This window comes from Arachis hypogaea, chromosome 19 (assembly GCF_003086295.3).
Source record: "Arachis hypogaea cultivar Tifrunner chromosome 19, arahy.Tifrunner.gnm2.J5K5, whole genome shotgun sequence".
Classification (NCBI taxonomy): domain Eukaryota; kingdom Viridiplantae; phylum Streptophyta; class Magnoliopsida; order Fabales; family Fabaceae; genus Arachis; species Arachis hypogaea.
In genome coordinates, this window is record NC_092054.1 from 102,299,040 (window position 1) to 102,320,721 (window position 21,682).

Sequence of the window (21,682 nt, forward strand, 5' to 3'; positions counted from 1 at the left end):
AGAAGTTCCACTTAATTATTCCCCCAGTCAAGGCCTTTTATTCAGAGTATCAATAATTATTCTTAGTTTATTTTTATTGCCTTAATTCACAATTATTTTAATTGCTCATTATCAAACTCAACTTTCTGGGAATTTTCTGATTAATAAATTAGCACTCTTTCCTGCAACTCGTTGGGAGACGACCTGGGACTCATACTCCCAGTATTTTATTTCTAAAATTTATGACAACCCTTTTTAAATTGGTGAGGCAGATCTTAGCTGGTTAAGAGCTATACGTGCAACGCTGTCTCTTAATTAAAATCTCTAAATTGGTTAACTTCTACCACGCATCAGTGGGCTTTGGTGATGAATTTCTCCATCTCTCAAGATTCGAAGGTGGCGACTACTGCCTTTTCTTTTCTCTTTCTAGAGGATTCTCCTACCTTGGGTGCCATAAGTTGTAATGGAAAGCAAAAAGCAACGCTTTTCCAACACCAAACTTAAAAGCTTTACTCGTCCTCGAGCAAAAATAAAGAAAAGAGAAGAATAGAGTAAAAGAAGAAGAAAATAGATGGAGATAGAAGAAGAAAGCAATTCAGCCAAGGGGGTTTTGATGTGTATGAAAGGTGTGTGTATGAATGGTTAGAATGAGGGGTATTTATAGGAGTGGACTAGGGTTGGGTTCGGTCATGGGTGGGGCAAATAGGAGGGAAATTTGATTTTGAAATGGGTGGGGGTTGGTGGCATTTATGATGGTTTTGGAAAAGTGATATGGATGTGATTGGACTAGGGTTTATAGGGAAGAGTGTATGGGGAAGTGTGAGAGTAAGAGGGAAGAAGTGGGGTAGGTAAAGATGCTATGGAAACCACTGGTCCTGAGAGGATAGAAATTTAACAATCTCTGCCTTCTGCATTGGCATTGAACACCCAGGGTCTGTTCCCTGGCTGGCGTTCAACGCCAGCTATGCTGCCAATTGGGGCGTTGAATACCCAGCCAGTGCTCCCTGGCTGGCGTTCAACGCCATCAACACTCCATCCAGAGTGTTCTAATTTCACTCCTGAACTTTGTTGTCTCTGTTCTGACTGCTGCACATGATCATGAACCTAAAAAAAATATTAAAGAAAAATAAAATTAAAGAATTAAAAGAAATATAAATAATTAATTAAGGTTGGGTTGATTCCCAACAAGCGCTTCTTTAACGTCGTTAGCTTGACGGTTAGCTCCTTATGGAGATGAGTATGGGCTCAGAATTTTACCCCTTACAGTGAACTTTCTATCTGTCTTCTCATGAATGAGCTCCACATGCTCTAGAGATAGGATACGACTCACTGTATGTGGTATGACTGGCTTCTTGGTGAAGACAACTCTCATGCCAAGTGAGAGGCCGTGAGTGGGGACTTTCTTGTCCCTCCAGCGTTTAGGTACTTTCTTCTTAGTACCTTTGTTCTCAGTGCTTGTTAATTACTGTCCAACACCAAACTTAGAATTGATGTTTGGGGACTTAGTAAAGCTCTGAACTGAAAGAGATGGTTGGAACACTAAGTGTTGCACAATTATCTCAGAGGGAGAGTTGGGGTGAGGCATTTTAAACAAGATGTGATCCTCCCCAAGTTGTAGAATCAGTTTTCCCTTAGCTACATCAATGATAGCATTGGCAGTGGCTAGGAAAGGTCTTTCAAGGATGATGGATTCATCCTCATCTTCCCCAGTATCTAAGATTAGAAAGTTTACAGGGATGTAAAGGTTTTCAACCTTTACCAATACATCCTCTACTAAGCCATATGCTTTCTTCATTGATTTTTCTGCCATCTCTAGTGAGATGTTTGCAGCTTGTACCTCAAAGATTCCCCGCTTCTCCATTACAGAGAGTGGCATGAGGTTTTTGCTTGACCCTAGGTCACATAGAGCCATCTCAAAGGTCATGGTGCCTATGATGCAAGGGATCAAGAAGCATCCGAGATCTGGAAGCTTCTAAGGTAGCTTCTGCTGAATCAAAGCATTGAGTTCTTTGGTAAGCAGTGGAGGTTCTTCCTCCAAAGGCTTTGTACCAAATAGCTTGGCATTCAGTTTCAAAAGATCTCCCAGGTACTGAGTGGTGCACGAAATTGTGATCTCCAGGCTCGAACAAATCCTGGTAATGGCTTCAAAGCTTGGTGCTCTGATCTTAATTCATAATCGTCACAACTTCGATACAACTAACCAGCAAGTGCACTGGGTCATCCAAGTAATACCTTACGTGAGTAAGGGTCAAATCCCACGGAGATTGTTGGTATGAAGCAAGCTATGGTCACCTTGCAAATCTCAGTCAGGCGGATTTAAACATGATATTTTATTAGATTAAAATAAACAATAAAAGGGATAGAGATACTTATGTAGATTCATTGGCAGGAATTTCAGATAAGCGAATGGAGATGCTTTTCGTTCCTCTGAACCTCTGCTTTCCTGCTATCTTCATCCAATCAGTCTTACTCCTTTCCATGGCTGGCTGTATGCAAGGGCATCACCGTTGTCAGTGGCTACATCCCCTCCTCTCAGTGAATCATATGCTCACGCACCCTGTCACGGCACGGCTATTCATCTGTCGGTTCTCAATCATGCTGGAATAGGATTCACCCTCCTTTTGCGTCTGTCACTAACGCCCAACAATCGCGAGTTTGAAGCTCGTCACAGTCATTCAATCATTGAATCCTACTCAGAATACCACAGACAAGGTTTAGACCTTCCGGATCCTCTTGAATGCCGCCATCATTCTAGCGTACGCCACGAAGATTCTAGTTAGGAGATCTAAGAGATATTCATTCTAGCTTAATTCATGTAGAACAGAAGTGTTTGTCAGGCACGCGTTCATAAGGGAGAAGGATGATGAGCGTCACACATAATCATCACCTTCATCATGTTCTTGGGTGCGAATGGATATCTTAGAAGTGAAATAAGAAGAATTGAATAGAAAACAGTAGTACTTTGCATTAATCTTTGAGGAACAGCAGAGCTCCACACCTTAATCTATGGAGTGTAGAAACTCTACCGTTAAAAATACATAAGTGAAAGGTCCAGGCATGGCCGAGAGGCCAGCCCCTCTGATCTAAGAACCAGGTGTCCAAAGATGATCCTAAGATCCTAAGATGATCAAAAGATGCCTAATACAATAGTAAAAGGTCCTATTTATAATAAACTAGCTACTAGGGTTTACATGAGTAAGTAATTGATGCATAAATCCACTTCCGGGGCCCACTTTGTGTGTGTGTGGGCTGAGCTTAAGTGTTGCACGTGCAGAGGCCATTTGTGGAGTTGAACGCCAGTTTCTATGCCAATTTGGGCGTTCAACTCTGGTTTTGGATCCTTTTCTGGCGCTGGACGCCAGATTTGGGCAGAAGGCTGGCGTTGAACGCCAGTTTAAGTCGTCAATTCTTGGCCAAAATATAGACTATTATATATTGCTGGAAAGCCCTGGATGTCTACTTTTCAACGCAATTGGAAGCGCGCCATTTCGAGTTCTGTAGCTCCAGAAAATCCACTTTGAGTGCAGGGAGGTCAGAATCCAACAGCATCAGCAGTCCTTTTTCAACCTCTGAATCTGATTTCTGCTCAAGTCCCTCAATTTCAGCCAGAAAATACCTGAAATCATAGAAAAACACACAAACTCATAGTAAAGTCCAGAAATGTGAATTTAACATAAAAACTTATGAAAACATCCCTAAAAGTAACTAGATCCTACTAAAAACATACTAAAAACAATGCCAAAAAGCGTATAAATTATCCGCTCATCACAACACCAAACTTAAATTGTTGCTTGTCCCCAAGCAACTGAAAATCAAATAGGATAAAAAGAAGAGAATATACTATAAATTCCAAACTATCAATGAAACAGAGCTTCAATCATATGAGCGGGACTTATAGCTTTTTGCCTCTTGAATAGTTTTGGCATCTCACTTTATCCATTGAAGTTTAGAATGATTGGCATCTATAGGAACTTCAGATTTCGAATAGTGTTATTGACTCTCCTAGTTCAGTATGATGATTCTTGAACACAGCTTCTTTATGAGTCTTGGCCGTGGCCCTAAGCACTTTGTTTTCCGGTATTACCACCGGATACATAAATGCCACAGACACATAATTGGGTGAACCTTTTCAGATTGTGACTCAGCTTTGCTAAAGTCCCCAATTAGAGGTGTCCAGGGTTCTTAAGCACACTCTTCTTTTGCTTTGGACCTTGACTTTAACCGCTCAGTCTCAAGTTTTCACTTGACACCTACACGCCACAAGCACATGGTTAGGGACAGCTTGGTTTAGCCGCTTAGACCAGGATTTTATTCCTTTCGGCCCTCCTATCCACTGATGCTCAAAGCCTTGGGATCCTTTTTATTTGCCCTTGCCCTTTTGTTTTAAGGGTTATTGGCTTTTTCTGCTTGCTTTTTCTTTTTCTTTCTATATTTTTTTTCGCCTATTTTTTTTTCTTTTTTTTTTTCTGCAAGCTTTGTTTTTTTTTTTTGCTACTTTTTCTTGCTTCAAGAATCATTTTTATGATTTTTCAGATTATCAAATAACATGTCTCCTAGTCATCATTCTTTCAAGAGCCAACATATTTAACATTCTTAAACAACAACTTCAAAAGACATATGCACTGTTCAAGCATACATTCAGAAAACAAGAAGCATTGTCACCACATCAATATAATTAGGCTAAGTTCAAGGATAAATTCGAAACTCATGTACTTCTTGTTCTTTTGAATTAAAACAGTTTTTTTTTTTATTTAAGAGAGGTGATGGATTCATAGGACATTCATATCTTTAAGACAAAGTTACTAACTACTAATGATTATGTACTGAAGGCACAAACATAGATGAGCACATAACATAGAAAACGAAAAACAGAAGAAATAAGAACAAGGAATGAATCCACCTTAGTGATGGTGGCATTTCCTTCTTGAGGAACCAATGATGTCCTTGAGCTCTTCTATGTCTCTTCCTTGTCTTTGTTGCTCCTACCTCATTGCTTTTTGATCTTCTCTTATTTCATGAAGCATGATGGAGTGCTCTTGATGTTCCACCCTTAGTTGTCCCATATTGGAACTCAATTCTTCTAGGGAGGTGTTGATGTGCTCCCAATAGTTTTGTGGAGGAAAGTGCATTTGAGGCATTTCCGGAATCTCATGGTGATGAGCTTCTTGCGCCTCTTGAGCTCCATGATTGCGCTCTCTTGCTTGCTCCATCTTTTTCTTAGTGATGGGCTTGTCCTCTTTGATGAGGATATCTCCCTCTATGTCAATCCCAGCTGAATTGCATAGGTGGCAAATGAGGTGAGGAAAGGCTAACCTTGCCATGGTGGAGGACTTGTCAGCCACCTTGTAAAGTTCTTGAGGTATAATCTCATGAACTTCCACCTCTTCTCCAATCATGATGCTATGGATCATGATGGCCCGGTCTATAGTAACTTCAGACCGGTTGCTAGTGGGAATGATTGAGCATTGAATAAACTCCAACCATCCTCTAGCTATAGGCTTGAGGTCCAATCTTCTTAGTTGAACCGGCTTGCCTTTGGAGTCAATCTTCCATTGAGCTCCTTCTACACATATGTCCATAAGGACTTTGTCCAACCTTTGATCAAAGTTGACTCTCCTTGTGTAGGGGCGTGCGTTCTCTTCCATGTATGGCAAGTTGAACGCCAACCTCACATTCTCCAGACTAAAATCTAAGTATTTCCCCTGAACCATTGTAACATAGTTCTTTAGATCCGGGTTCTTACTTTGATCATGGTTCTTGGTGATCCATGCATTGGCATAGAACTCTTGAACCATTAAGATGCCGACTTGTTGGATGGGTTTTGTTAGAACTTCCTAACCTCTTCTTTGAATTTCATGTCGGATCTCCGGATACTCATTTCTTTTGAGTTTAAAAGGGACCTCAGGGATCACCTTCTTCTTGGCCACAACATCATAGAAGTGGTCTTGATGGGCTTTGGAGATGAATCTTTCCATCTCCCATGACTCGGATGTGGAAGCTTTTGTCTTCCCTTTCCCTCTTCTAGAGGATTCTCCGGTCTTAGATGCCATCAATGGTAATGGAAAAACAAAAAGCTTATGCTTTTACCACACCAAACTTAGAATATTGCTCACCCTCGAGCAATAAACAAAAGAATAGATGATGAAGAAGAAGAAATGGAGGAGAGGGAGAGGGTGATGTGGTTTCGGCTAAGTAGAGTGTAGAGGGGTGTGTTGTGTGAATTTGGTGAAGAATGGAGGTCTTTATATAGGGAATGGAGGGGGGGTCAAGGTTCGGCCATATGGGTGGGTTTGGGTGGGAAATTGGTTTTGAATTTTGAAGGTAGGTGGAGTTTATGAGGTAGGTTTATGGGGAAGAGTGGATGGATGTGAGTGGTGAAGGTTTAGTGGGGAAGAGAGATTGAGGTGATTGGTGAGGGGTTTTTAGGGAAGAGTGTTTATGGGGTTGTGTGAAAGAGAGTGGTGAGAAGAAGTGAGTGGAGGTAGGTGGGGATCCTGTAGGGTCCACAGATCCTGAGTGGATCCTGTGGGGTCCACAGATCCTGAGTGGATCCTGTGGGGTCCACAGATCCTGAGGTGTTCAAGGAATTACATCCCTGCACCCATTAGGCATGTAAAAATGCCTTTGTACCCAACTCTGGGCGTTCAGCGCTAGGTTGGTGGCCATTTTGGGCGTTCAACGCCCATTTGTGTGCCATTTCTGGCGTTGAACGCCAGAACCATGCCTGTTCTGGCGTTCAGCGCCCAGAAGCTGCCCATTTTGGGCGTTCAGCGCCAGAACCATGCTCTGTTCTGGCGCTGAACGCCAGACAGATGCTCCTCCAGGGTGTGATTTTTCTTCTGCTGTTTTTGATTCCGTTTTCAATTTTTCTATTTATTTTGTGACTCCACATGATCATGAACCTAAGAAAACATGACCAACAATAAAAATAAGAATAAGATAAACATTGGGTTGCCTCCCAACAAGCGCTTCTTTAATGTCAATAGCTTGACAGTGGGCTCTCATGGAGCCTCACAGATGTGCAGAGCTTTGTTGAGACTTTCCAACACCAAACTTAGAGTTTGGATATGGGAGTTCAACACCAAACTTAGAGTTTGGTTGTGGCCTCCCAACACCAAACTTAGAGTTTGACTATGGGGGCTCTGATTGACTCTGCTTGGAGAGAAGCTTTTCAAGCTTCCTCTCCATGGTTGCAGAGGGAGATCCTTGAGTTTTGAATACAAGGGAGTTCTCATTCCATTGAAGGACTATTTCACCTCTGTCAACATCAATCACAGCTTCTACTCTGTGGTCAGGAAAGGTCTTCCTAGGATGATGGATTCATCCTCTTCCTTTCCAGTATCCAGGACTATAAAATCAGTAGGTATGTAAAGGCCCTCAACCTTTACTAATACATCTTCTACTTGTCCATAAGCCTGCTTTCTTGAGCTGTCTACCATCTCTAGTGAGATTTTAGCAGCTTGCACCCCATAGATTCCCAGTTTCTCTATTACAGAGAGGGGCATGAGGTTTATTCCTGAACCAAGGTCACACAGAGCCTTAAAGATCATGGTGCCTATGGTACAGGGTATTATGAACTTTCCAGGATCCTGTCTCTTCTGAAGAAATGTCAGTTGATCCAGATCACTTAGTTCATTGATGAACAAGGGAGGTTCAACTTCCCAAGCATCAATGCCAAATAATTTGGCATTCAGCTTCATGATTGCACCAAGAAACTTGGCAGTTTGCTCTTCAGTAACATCCTCATTCTCTTCAGAAGAGGAATACTCATCAGAGCTCATGAAGGGCATAAGGAGGTTCAATGGGATCTCTATAGTCTCTAGATGAGCCTCAGAGTCCTTTGGTTCCCCAGAGGGACGCTCCTTATTGATCACTGGACGTCCCAGGAGGTCTTCCTCCTTGGGATTCACGTCCTCTCCTCTCCTCAGAGGTTCGGCCATGGCGCTTATGTCAATGGCCTTGCACTCTCCTTTTGGGTTCTCTTCTGTATTGCTTGGGAGAGTACTAGGAGGGATTTCAGTGATCCTTTTACTCAGCTGGCCCACTTGTGCTTCCAGATTTCTAACGGAAGACCTTGTTTCATTCATGAAACTTACAGTGGCCTTAGATAGATCAGAGACTAGATTTGCTAAATTAGAAGCATTTTGTTCAGAGTTCTCTATCTATTGCTGAGTTGATGATGGAAAAGGTTTGCTATTGCTAAACCTGTTTCTTCCACCATTGTTAAAGCCTTGTTGAGGCTTCTGATCCTTCCATGAGAAATTTGGATGATTTCTCCATGTTGAGTTATAGGTGTTTCCATAAGGTTCACCTAAGTAATTTACCTCTGCTATTGCAGGGTTCTCAGGATCATAGGCTTCTTCTTCAGAAGATGCCTCTTGAGTACTGTTGGATGCAGCTTGCATTCCATGCAGACTCTGAGAAATCATATTGACTTGCTGAGTCAAGATTTTATTCTGAGCCAATATGGCATTCAGAGTATCAACTTCAAGAACTCCCTTCTTCATAGGCGTCCCATTACTCACAGGATTCCTTTCAGAAGTGTACATGAACTGGTTATTAGCAACCATGTCAATGAGTTCTTGAGCTTCTGCAAGCGTTTTCTTTAGGTGAATGGATCCACCTGCAGAGGTGTCCAGTGACATCTTTGATAGCTCAGATAAACCATCATAGAATATATCCAGGATGGTCCATTCTGAAAGCATGTCAGAAGGACACTTTTTGGTCAACTGTTTGTATCTTTCCCAAGCTTCATAGAGGGATTCACCTTCTTTCTGTCTGAAGGTTTGAACATCAGCTCTAAGCTTGCTCAGCTTTTGAGGAGGAAAGTACTTGGCTAAGAAAGCCGTGACCAGCTTATCCCAAGAGTTCAGGCTGTCTTTGGGTTGAGAATCCAACCATAATCTAGCTCTGTCTCTTACAGCAAAAGGGAAAAGCATGAGCCTGTAGACTTCAGGATCTACTCCATTAGTCTTAACAGTATCACATATCTGCAAGAATTCAGTTAAGAACTGAAAAGGATCTTCAGATGGAAGTCCATTAAACTTGCAGTTCTGCTGCATCAGAGAAACTAACTAAGGTTTCAGCTCAAAGTTGTTTGCTCCAATGGCAGGAATGGAGATGCTTCTTCCATGTAAATTGGAATTAGGTGCAGTAAAGTCACCAAGCATCTTCCTTACATTATTATTATTTTCGGCTGCCATCTCCTTTTCCTGTTCGAAAATTTCTGAAAGGTTATCTCTGGATTGTTGTATTTTAGCTTCTCTTAATTTTCTCTTCAGAGTCCTTTCAGGTTCTGGATCTGCTTCCACAAGAATGTTCTTATCCTTGCTCCTGCTCATATGACAAAGAAGAAGGCACAGAAAAAATAATAATAATAATAGAGATCCTTTATACCACAGTATAGGGATCCCTTTGTGAGTGGAAGAAAAGAGGGGGAGACAAAGAATGTGATGTAAAGGGAAAAACACAACTGTACCGATGGAAGAGATGTGAGATGAGATGTTAGGATATGAATGAATAAATAGAATAGGATGGGGGAGGTATAATTTTCGAAAATTATTTTGAAAAAGAGTTAGTGATTTTTGAAAATGGTTTTTGAAAATTGTTAGTAGAAATTTTTTTCGAAAATTTTTGAAATTAAAAATAAAAAATAAAAATAATTAGTTAATTAAAAGGAAATTTTTGAAAAAGAGGGAAGACATTTTCGAAAATGAGAGAGAGAGAGTTAGTTAGGTGGTTTTGAAAAAGTTAAGAAACAAACAAAAAGTTAGTTAGTTAGTTGAAACAAATTTTGAAAAGATAAGAAGTTAGGAGGTTAGAAAAGATATTTTGAAAAGATATTTTTGAAAAAGATAAGATAAGAAGATATTTTTGAAAAGATATGATAGAAATTAGTTTTTGAAAAAGATTTGATTTTTAAAATCACAATTAATGACTTGATTCACAAGAAATCACAAGATATGATTCTAGAACTTAAAGTTTGAATCTTTCTTAACAAGCAAGTAACAAACTTCAAATTTTTGAATCAAAACATTAATTGATTAGTTATTTTCGAAAATTTTATATAAAAATAAGAAAAAGATTTTTGAAAAATATTTTTGGAATTTTCGAAAATAACTAAGAATTTTGAAAAGGATTTGATTTTTGAAAAAGATTTTGAAAAAGATAAGATTTTCAAATTGAAAATTTGATTTGACTCATTGGCAACAACTTGATTTTTAAAAATTTTGAAAAAGTCAACTCAAATTTTCGAATTTGATGAGAGAAAAAGGGAAAGATATTTTTTTGATTTTTGAAATTTTTATGAAAACATGAAAATTATGCGATGCATGAAATTTTTAGATCAAAACAATGAATGCATGCAAGAATGCTATGAATGTCAAGATGAACACCAAGAACACAATGAAGATCATGATGAACATCAAGAACATATTTTTGAAAAATTTTTAATGCAAAGAAAACATGCAAGACACCAAACTTAGAATTCTTTAATGCTTGCGCACTAAGAATTCAAGAATGCATATGATAAACATGAAAAGACACAAAACAAAAAATCATCAAGATCAAACAAGAAGACTTACCAAGAACAACTTGAAGATCATGAAGAACACTATGAATGCATGATATTTTCGAAAAATGCAAGATGCATATGCAAGTGACACCAAACTTATGATATGACTCAAGACTCAAACAAAAAACACAAAATATTTTTTATTTTTATGATTTTCTAATTTTTTTGGATTTTTTTTTCGAAAATTATATGAAAAAGAAAATAAGGATTCCAAAATTTTTAATATGAATTCCAGGAATCTTGCCATGTTAGTCTAAAGCTTCAGTCCAGGAATTAGACATGGCTTACTAGCCAGCCAAGCTTTCAAAGAAAGCTCCAGTCCAAAACACTAGACATGGCCAATGGCCAGCCAAGCTTCAGCAGGTATGGATACTTTTCAAGTATAGAACAACTAAGTGTGTGAGAATCTCTTCATTTGTGATGGTAAGTTGAAACCCCAGTCCAAAAATTAGACATGGCTTACAGCCAGCCAGGCTTCAACAAATCATCATGAAACACTAGAATTCATTCTTAAAAATTCTGAAGAAATTTTTGAAAACATTTTTTTTTTTCGAAAACAAGAGAAATTTTTTTTTTTTGAAGATATTTTTGAAAAATTTTTGAAAATAAAATAAAAAGAAAATTACCTAATCTGAGCAACAAGATGAACCGTCAGTTGTCCAAACTCGAACAATCCCCGGCAACGGCGCCAAAAACTTGGTGCTGTTGCCAGATCAAAAGGGAATCTGGCACTGATGTTACCGGACCAAAAGCTTGCCGAGAACTCAAACAATCCCCGGCAACGGCGCCAAAAACTTGGTGCACGAAATTGTGATCTCCAGGCTCGAACAAATCCTGGTAATGGCTTCAAAGCTTGGTGCTCTGATCTTAATTCATAATCGTCACAACTTCGATACAACTAACCAGCAAGTGCACTGGGTCGTCCAAGTAATACCTTACGTGAGTAAGGGTCGAATCCCACGGAGATTGTTGGTATGAAGCAAGCTATGGTCACCTTGCAAATCTCAGTCAGGCGGATTTAAACATGATATTTTATTAGATTAAAATAAACAATAAAAGGGATAGAGATACTTATGTAGATTCATTGGCAGGAATTTCAGATAAGCGAATGGAGATGCTTTTCGTTCCTCTGAACCTCTGCTTTCCTGCTATCTTCATCCAATCAGTCTTACTCCTTTCCATGGCTGGCTGTATGCAAGGGCATCACCGTTGTCAGTGGCTACATCCCCTCCTCTCAGTGAATCATATGCTCACGCACCCTGTCACGGCACGGCTATTCATCTGTCGGTTCTCAATCATGCTGGAATAGGATTCACCCTCCTTTTGCGTCTGTCACTAACGCCCAACAATCGCGAGTTTGAAGCTCGTCACAGTCATTCAACCATTGAATCCTACTCAGAATACCACAGACAAGGTTTAGACCTTCCGGATCCTCTTGAATGCCGCCATCATTCTAGCGTACGCCACGAAGATTCTGGTTAGGAGATCTAAGAGATATTCATTCTAGCTTAATTCATGTAGAACAGAAGTGTTTGTCAGGCATGCGTTCATAAGGGAGAAGGATGATGAGCGTCACACATAATCATCACCTTCATCACGTTCTTGGGTGCGAATGGATATCTTAGAAGCGAAATAAGAAGAATTGAATAGAAAACAGTAGTACTTTGCATTAATCTTTGAGGAACAGCAGAGCTCCACACCTTAATCTATGGAGTGTAGAAACTCTACCGTTAAAAATACATAAGTGAAAGGTCCAGGCATGGCCGAGAGGCCAGCCCCTCTGATCTAAGAACCAGGTGTCCAAAGATGATCCTAAGATCCTAAGATGATCAAAAGATGCCTAATACAATAGTAAAAGGTCCTATTTATAATAAACTAGCTACTAGGGTTTACATGAGTAAGTAATTGATGCATAAATCCACTTCCGGGGCCCACTTTGTGTGTGTGTGGGCTGAGCTTAAGTGTTGCACGTGCAGAGGCCATTTGTGGAGTTGAACGCCAGTTTCTATGCCAATTTGGGCGTTCAACTCTGGTTTTGGATCCTTTTCTGGCGCTGGACGCCAGATTTGGGCAGAAGGCTGGCGTTGAACGCCAGTTTAAGTCGTCAATTCTTGGCCAAAATATAAACTATTATATATTTCTGGAAAGCCCTGGATGTCTACTTTTCAACGCAATTGGAAGCGCGCCATTTCGAGTTCTGTAGCTCCAGAAAATCCACTTTGAGTGCAGGGAGGTCAGAATCCAACAGCATCAGCAGTCCTTTTTCAACCTCTGAATCTGATTTCTGCTCAAGTCCCTCAATTTCAGCCAGAAAATACCTGAAATCACAGAAAAACACACAAACTCATAGTAAAGTCCAGAAATGTGAATTTAACATAAAAACTTATGAAAACATCCCTAAAAGTAACTAGATCCTACTAAAAACATACTAAAAACAATGCCAAAAAGCGTATAAATTATCTGCTCATCACTGAGCAACTTGCTCTTCCCTAGCATCTTCATCCTCATCAGAGGATGATTGTTCATCAGAACTCATGAATTACAGGAGTGCATGCAAGGGAACCTCTATGGTCTCTATATGAGCCTTGGCTTTCTTTATTTCTTGGATAGGGATTTCTTGAGTGGGTATTGAGCACTCAGACGGTGTGCCTTGATGCACGGAAAACTTGTCTCATAACAAATTTCCTTCGGCAAGTGTACCGAATTTGTCGTCAAGTAAAAACTCACAATAGAGTGAGGTCGAATCCCACAAGAATTGATTGATCAAGCAACTTTAATTAGAGGAATGTTCTAGTTGAGCGAATCAGAAATTGAGTTGAGAATTGCAGAAAGTTAAATGCGGGAAAGTAAATGGCAGAAAGTAAATTGTAGAATCTTAAATGGGAATGGGGGAATTGCTCATAAATGTAAATGACAGAAATTAAGAGAATGGGAAAGATCAGAAATGGGGAGTTCATTGGGCTTAGGAGATGTTGCATTCTCCGGATCAATCTCATTTACATCTCTTCCTCAATCAATGCACTCATTGATCTCCTTGGCAATCTTAAGTGATTGAATTACAATTTCTTGTAATTCAATCTCTCAAATCTTGATCAATAGCCATATCCTTGGTCAATTACTCATGAGAAGAGATGAAGTATGGTCACTGATTATACCACATGCATTTCCCAAATCAAGCATTGAGAGGATTATAGTCACATATCCATCCAAACCCAATTTGGTCCAGCATGAGAAAGCATTTCTAGCTTGATCTCTTCATTCCTCTTCCAAGGTTCAGAAGAGATCCAAGTATGAATAGTTTCTTTTCCAAGATAACTACCCAATTGGATGAAGATCGAAAGCTTTCAAGTAAAATCAAGAGAAAAGATAGAAGAAGAATAATGAAAACTAGTATTGATCCATCAAATTACAACAGAGCTCCCTAACCCAATGAAAGGGGTTTAGTTGTTCATAGCTCTGGAAAATGAAAACAAAGATGGAGAATACATGATGAAAATTAGAAGATCAGAGAAAGTAAAATACAGGAAGTAGTTCTATGCTATTTTCCAACTCCCAGCGACTACTAAAATAATTCAAAGCTACTCCTATATATACTACTCTTCTCATCTTCTAGTTGTCTCTTCAAGTCTTGGGCCTTTGGATCTTGAGTTTGAAGCAGTTCTCTTCTTCATTTGGGCTTGGCTTTACTTGCAGAGAGAAAGTGTGAAGTGGGCTGAGATTTTAGCTCAGGACGTTAGGGTTGTTAACGTTTAGTGAAAATATGAGTTCGAGAATGTTAGTGACAATCAATTTTCTCACTAACGTTCCTAAGTAAAAGCCATGTTAACCTCAACGTTAGTGGCACACACGTTGCCACCAACGTTGCCTCTAGGTCCTTCGCACACGTTATTGGGACTTAACTTTCCCAATAACTTTGAAAAGCCCCCACTGCTCCTACGTTAGAGCCCACGTTAACTCAGTTAACGTGGCTCTTTAACGTGGGCTTGCCATCCTCGAGAACGTTAGTGACATTCAACATTGTCACTAACGTTCCAATGTGCCCCCATGTCTCACGTTAGAATCCACGTTAACTAGGTTAACGTGGCTTATAACGTGGCCATGCTTATCCATCTCCAACGTTAGTGACAATGTTGAGTGTCACTAACGTTGGCTCATCATTCACTCATCCACATTAGCTTCCACGTTAACTTAACTAAGTTAACGTGGGAGTTAACATGGCTCATAGTGGCTTGTGTGGCTCCTTCCAACGTTAGTGACAATGTTGAGTGTCACTAACGTTGGCCATCACCTTCTTCTCTTACGTTAGCCTCCACGTTAACCAAGTTAACGTGGGAGTTAACGTGGCATTGTGCACTTAGGCCAACGTTAGTGACAATGTTGAATGTCACTAACGTTTGCTTCCTTTCCCCCTTTTAACATTAGAGGCCACGTTAACTAAGTTAACGTGGACTCTAACGTGGCCACTTGTGAGCATTGGCCAACGTTAGTGATAATGTTAAGTGTCACTAACGTTGGCTCAAATTCCCTTCTTCACATTAGAGTTCACGTTAACTTAGTTAACATGACTCTTAACGTGGGTAATGATGGCTTCGAGAGCGTCATTGGCAGTCACTTTTCTCATTAACTTTGCAAGTTACCTCCCATTCCTTGCTTCCTTTGGTCCTGAAATTAGGCAATAGAGTGCATCAAAGTTCTAGTCCAAGTCATGGGTAATGCAGAATACAATTTGTCACTAAACTCATGCAAAATCCTCATGAAATCATGTAAAATGCACAATGTATGCTTGAATCAAGGTGTAAGTGAATATCTACCCAAAACTAGCTTATTTCCTAAGAAAATGCATGAAACTATCCTAAAAACAGTAAAGAAAAGGTCAGTGAAACTGGCCAAAATGCCCTGGCATCACAACACCAAACTTAAAGCTTGCTTGTCCCTAAGCAAGTATTGGAACAAGAGAATGATGAATGGGATACCAAGAGAAATGAGTCATTCTTGTGGAAGTCATGCCCCTGGTTTTATGGTGGTTTCATGCATAGCAACTTAGGTTCATTCCTGGCTTTCAAACCTTTATCATATCCTAGAATACTCACTATGATTGCATCCCATGAAATTTTTATTTATTGATCCTTTTGTTGTTATTTCAGGGCTTATTTGTGTTCTTAGGCTAAGTGTTCTGTAAAGGGGCAACTCTTTAAAATAAGCTTTCAGCCAACACTCCCGAACTAGTTGGTTCAAGGTGCTAGGTGTTGAAGCACCCCTAAGGACTTACTTGCTCAAGTCTTTCCCCCATACATGCACACCACAGGCATATAGTTTATTCTTTTTTCTTTTCTTGAGGCCTTGGTGTCCAGCACCTCTTTGGGTTACTAAATGTTTTATGGTGAGGGTTACTCTTGATAGTGGACTTTCAGCTGATAATCCCAAGTTAGTTAACCCAAGTTACCAAGTGATAAGGCACCCCTAAGAGCTTATTCATCCAAGTAGATCCCTCACACAGGAACACCACAGACACATGCCTCAAGATTTAAAACCATTGGTGCCTAGCCTTATTGCTTAGTCTTTTTCTCCTATTCCTCAACTTTGATTGTTCTTTCCCTTTTTCTTATTAGGATCTTCTTATTTAGCTAGTCTCATGGGGTGTGTCTCAAGCATAGTATTCATGACAGATAGTTGTCCTCCCACCTTGTGGTTGAACCAACTTAGCTAACTTATGATCACACCAAAAACTCATGATTGCACTTCCATATTATGAGCTCCACTCTGGTCTTTTTAAAACACACTCATTCTCTTTTTCATTTGATTTTAAGGGACAAACATACAATTAAGTAAGGAGATGGTGTAGTAACATAAAGACTAGCACACAGAGACTTTCTTCAATACCAAAAACTTAAAAGACAGAATTGAAAAAGGTTTAAACATAACATGGAAGCAAGTTCTATTTCATAGAAGATCTTCCTTATTTAAAACATAGAGAAAGATGGAACAAAGAAGGAACTCCACCACCTTTTACTCTTGTGGTCGTCCATGCTCTTTTCCTTGCTTGTCCTCCTTGTTTCCTCTTGTATTTCCTCGTATCCATGCTAATCTTGCTTGCTTCCAATCCTCAAGTGCCTTCCTCATTGACTCATGACTCTCTTCCACCCTTTGTCTTTCCTCTCATGCTAATTCATCCTTCATTTCTTCATACCGGGCTATTCCTGGATGCAATATTGGCAGCTGTCCTACTAAGTAGCCGAGCCTGGCTTGAGTATTTATGTGATGTCCTGTCTCGCTCATGTAAACTCCTTCTGCGAATGCCCTTTGCTCGTCCAATAGTTCTGCCTGTTCTATTTGTCTTCGATGCATCTCATGTATGTGTGCCCCTTGATGTGCTTGGATGTTGATTAGCCTCTGGATGGATTCTTGTTGCTCATTTTGCCTTTGTTCCATCCTGTTGAATGTTTCTCCCCATTGTTGTCCTTGACTTAGTTGCTGTTCCATCATTTGCCTTTGCCACTCACCTTGCTGAGTCATCCATCTTGAGAGTGCTTCCTCTTGCTACCCCATCATCTGTAGTTGAAGCTCTTTCTGTGCTCCTTGGCTTTCCAAATATTGTCTAGACAAGCCATCAATGGCTTCCTGCAATTGGTGCATGTCCAAGGTCTATTGTGCTTGCCACTCTAAGACTTGTCCTTCCACTACTTGAGGGGCTGTCCTCTTCCTTTGCTTCCGTTGAGGCAGGGGGGATGCTGCAGCATTCATCCTTCGTACAGTTATTGGGATGCCTTCCTTTATCCACATGGGGTCCTCATCTTCAAAAACCACCCCAGCTTTCTTGCATATTCGGTAAATAGTGCTGGGGTAACCTAACGTTCCTCTTGAGTCGCTTTTCTCTGCCATCTTTCTAATGCCTTCAGCTATGAGTTCATGAACCTTGATTTCTCCTCCCTTCAGTATACAGTGCACCATCGTGGCTCTCTTGACATTCACCTCCGAGTTGTTTGCAGCTGGGAGAATAGACCTTCTCACTAGCTCAAACCACCCCTTGGCTTCAGGAGTGAGATCTGTTCTCTTGATGAACTTTGGTTTCTTTCCCGCACCCCTTTCCCAGTCAGCTCCGGGTACACAAATGTCTCGCAAAATGTGGTCATAATTGGGGTTGTCCAATCTTGAGTGATAACTTTCTTCTTCAAACTGTATAGACCGTAGCTTCAGTGCCCTCATGACACTCATGGGACCAAAATCCACCATCTTTCCTCTTACAAAGCTTGTATATGACTCATCTTTCTTATCATATCGGACCGCATTTGCATAAAATTCTCTTATGAGATTTGCATTCACCTTAGTGACAGGGTCAGTGAGGAGCTCCCATCTTCTCTTTTCTACCTTCTCTGTGATTTCAGGACACTCAGTTTTCTTCACTTGAAAACCCAGCTCGTAAATGATTTCCTTGTCAACCATCCACCCGTATTGCAATGCATGATGCAAGCTTCTAAATCTCTTTTCGTCATACAGGTGCTGCTCCATGGGTTCCTTTCCCTTCTTTCTTTTAGAACTCGAAGACGCCATGAATGATAGTTAATATGTGAAGGTGGTAAAATTGTGGAGACTTTTGGTTGTTTAGGGTTTTATTGCAATAAAGAGAGTGAGGGGGGAAATATTTGTAATGGAGTAAGGAGTTTCTTGTACCGAAATGAAGAGTTGTGAAGAGTGGGTGATGACCATGAAGGTGGGTACAATAAGGGTCATATATAGGGACGTTGTGAGAGAATGGAGGGTGTAGATTGATGGAGTGGTTACTTGATGGACGGTTGGGGTTATGCATGGACAAAAGACAAGGATCATCACTTTATGATGGAGATTGCTCAGTCTTTTAGGGGTCCCATTTTTCCAATGTTGCATGGAAACATTTTTCAATGTATTCCCTTTTTAGAACAAGTGTGTAGCCCCTCCTTTTGTGGTGTCTGATCCTTCTTTGTTTAGTTGTCCAATCCATCCCTTTTAATGCTTCTTTTCTTTTCCTATAGAGATAAAATAAGAAAAGTAAGACATAATATCAAAAAGACAATTTAGCCTTTACGGCTATAATTAATAAAGAAAAGAAAAGATTAGATTGTTTATTTATGAACTCCAACTAACTAACTAACTATGTATCCTTATATGCATTTTGGTGGCACCATGGGGTGACACCAAACTTAATGTGAAGCACTGTGATGAAAAGTTCTGTTCAAAGCTCCAAGACTAGCATGCTCTCTGTTGCATTCATGCTTTCTTGGTACGCTTTGAACACCAAACTTGTTCTTCACTATATATACTGCAATATAAGAACGTCACCAAGTTTGGGTTGGAATTTATGAATATTGACTTATTTACTAGTAAAAGCTAATAAAACATGGGTTGCCTCCCATAAAGCGCTTCTTTAGCGTCACTAGCTTGACGTTTCTCCTTCATCAGGGAGGTTGATAATGCTTCAAGTCCTCCCCTCTTGCCTTGGACTTATATCCATTGGTTGTATCAATGATCTCCACATGTTCCAAGGAGAGGACTCTGTTAATAGTGAAGACCTTAGGTAACTGAGATGGTACAGTCGGGAGATTAGGAGGGATATCTGGGAAGTAAGCTGAGATCACTTTATCTCTTGGAGAGAAGTCTTCCGTAGGGATCTTCTTGTTCCTCCACCCCCTTGGTACTTTCTTCTTTGTCCCTTTTGATGTTGCCTTGCTCTTTGTGGCTTCTTCTTCTAAGGAAATTTTGTTGTTGTCTTCACATGTTTCTAGTGGTTTAGGTTCCTCCAGCTTTTCCTTGAGCTGTGACAGCTGCTTATTTCTTTGTTCATCAACCAAGGGCTTTCCCAGTTGGGCTGGTTGTGCTTCAATGTTTGCTTCCTCTGTCAGCATCTCGTTACGATCTGTGCTTGGTTCTTTATTTTCTTGGTCAGCTTCTTGGGAGAGTTTGAAGACATTGAAGCTGAGTTGTTCATCATGGATCCTCAATATTAGCTCCCCTCGCTCCACATCTATGAGTGCTCTGGCTGTAGCTAGGAATGGTCTTCCCAATATGATTGGGTGAGTGTGACTCTCTTCCATGTCCAAGATGACAAAGTCTGTTGGGAGGTAGTATTTCCCAACCTTTAACAACACATTTTCCACCACCCCTATTGCTTGTTTTTGAGTTTTGTCAGCCAGCCTGATGACCACATCTGTGGGCAATATCTCATTGATATGCAGTCTCTTCACCAGGGCTAAGGGCATTAAGTTGATGCTTGCTCCCAAATCGCAGAGTGCTCTATCAAACATTGTTTCTCCTATGACACAGAGGACATGAAAACTCCCTGGATCTTTTCTTTTCGTAGGCAACTGTGGTTGAATGAGGGCACTGCACCCCTTGTTCATCACTATAGTCTGGCCTCCTTTGAGTGAGCTTTTCCTAGGAAGCAGCTCCTTCATATACTTGATATATGCAGGCATTTGTTGGATAGTCTTGATGAATGGTATGTTCACATGTAAAGATGCAAACAAGTCAAGAAATCTTGAGTATATTCTCTTCTCCACAGCACCATTGAGTAGTTGGGGAAAAGGTGCATAGAGTCTCAGCAGCTCCTGTTTTGATATTTCTGGTTCTTGGTATTCTTTTTCCTCTTTCTCTATTGAGGTATCTTCAGGTTGTTCTGACAGCTTGCTTGGCTTGTCCTCAGTCTCCTTATCACTTATAGTGACCATCTTGCAATCTTCCCATCTTACTTTCTTTGTTTCACCTCTCGGATTCTTCTCTGTGTCACTTGGGAATCCATCTGTGGGTTTGGGAATTTGCTCAGAGAGATATCCTACCTGAGATTCCAACCTCTTGATTGTGTCTCCCTGGTTCTTGAAACTGGCTCGCACTTCCTCCTTGAACAACTTGTTGTCTTGGATATCCTTGCATATGCCTTCAAGTAGATTTTCAATCCTTGAGATTCTTTCATTAAATGATGATAGGTCAGGTTGAGGAGGGTTGTTCTGGCCTTGATATGAATGTGGAGAGGTGTTGTTATTGGGATGTTGATATGGTCTAGATGTGAAATTATTTGGATTTGGGCGTCTTTGATCAAGGCTTTGGTCTTGTTGATTTTCCCACCCAAAGTTTGGGTGATTCCTCCATCCAGGGTTGTAATTCTTGGAGTAAGGATCATGGTTATGCCTAGGTGAATTTCCAATGTAAGGCTTTCTCCTGACTACCCTCTGCTTCTTCATTCACTCCTTCTTGGGTTGTTGATGAAGTGGAGATTGCTGCCACTTGGTTCCTCTCCATCTTCTTGGTGAGGTCAGCCAGCTGTTGGGTAATGAGCTTGTTTTGGGCCAACAGAGCATCTACATTGTTTAGCTCCATTATTCCTCTTGTGTTCCCTCTTTCGGAAGCATAGAAGTAGTCATTCTCTGCTACTGTTTCAATGACATCTATAGCCTCCTCAATGGTTTTCTTCTTGTTCAAAGATCCTCCGGATGAATGGTCTATGGCCTTCTTTGACTCATAAGAGAGCCCTTAATAGAAAATGTGCAGCTGCACCCATTCGTTGAACATGTCAGGTGGACACCTCCTTGTCAGGTCTTTAAACCTCTCCCATGCTTCATATAGAGTCTCACCATCTTGTTGCCTGAAGGTTTGGACCTCAGCTCTCAGCCTATTGATTCTTTGAGGAGGGTAAAATCTTGCTAAGAATTTGTTCACCACGTCTTCCCAAGTTGTCAAGCTTTCCCTTGGGAAAGATTCCAGCCACTTGGCTGCCTTATCCCTGAGTGAGAATGGAAATAAAAGCAGTCTATAGGTGTCAGGATGAACACCATTAGACTTCACTGTGTCACATATTCTCAGGAAGGTGGTTAAATGTTGATTTGGGTCCTCTTGGACACTTCCTCCGAACGAACAGTTGTTCTGCACAAGGGTGATGAGCTGTGGCTTCAGTTCAAAATTGTTGGCATGGATGGTTGGCTTTTGAATGCTACTTCCACAGTTTCCTGGGTTTGGATTGATATAAGAGCCTAAAACTCTTCTATCCTCCCTAGTATGATTTGCTCGACCTCTTCCGCCATGGTTGTGAGCCTCTTCTTCATGATGGTTTTCCATGTTTTCTTCCATGTTTGGTTCAAAGTATTCCTCAAAGTGTTCCTCCTCTTC

General features: G+C 40.5%; 2 non-coding genes across 2 annotated transcripts; both read left to right on the plus strand.

The window, feature by feature from the left end:
* The first annotated feature begins 8,678 nt into the window (after window positions 1-8,678).
* LOC112780730 (small nucleolar RNA R71) lies at window positions 8,679-8,786 on the plus strand. Its single transcript, XR_003191546.1, has one exon. It is a non-coding gene; the product is annotated as a small nucleolar RNA R71 (small nucleolar RNA).
* A 12,300-nt stretch (window positions 8,787-21,086) lies between these two features.
* On the plus strand, window positions 21,087-21,190 carry LOC112781505 (small nucleolar RNA R71). The gene has a single exon (XR_003192280.1). It is a non-coding gene; the product is annotated as a small nucleolar RNA R71 (small nucleolar RNA).
* The last annotated feature ends 492 nt before the right edge of the window (window positions 21,191-21,682 follow it).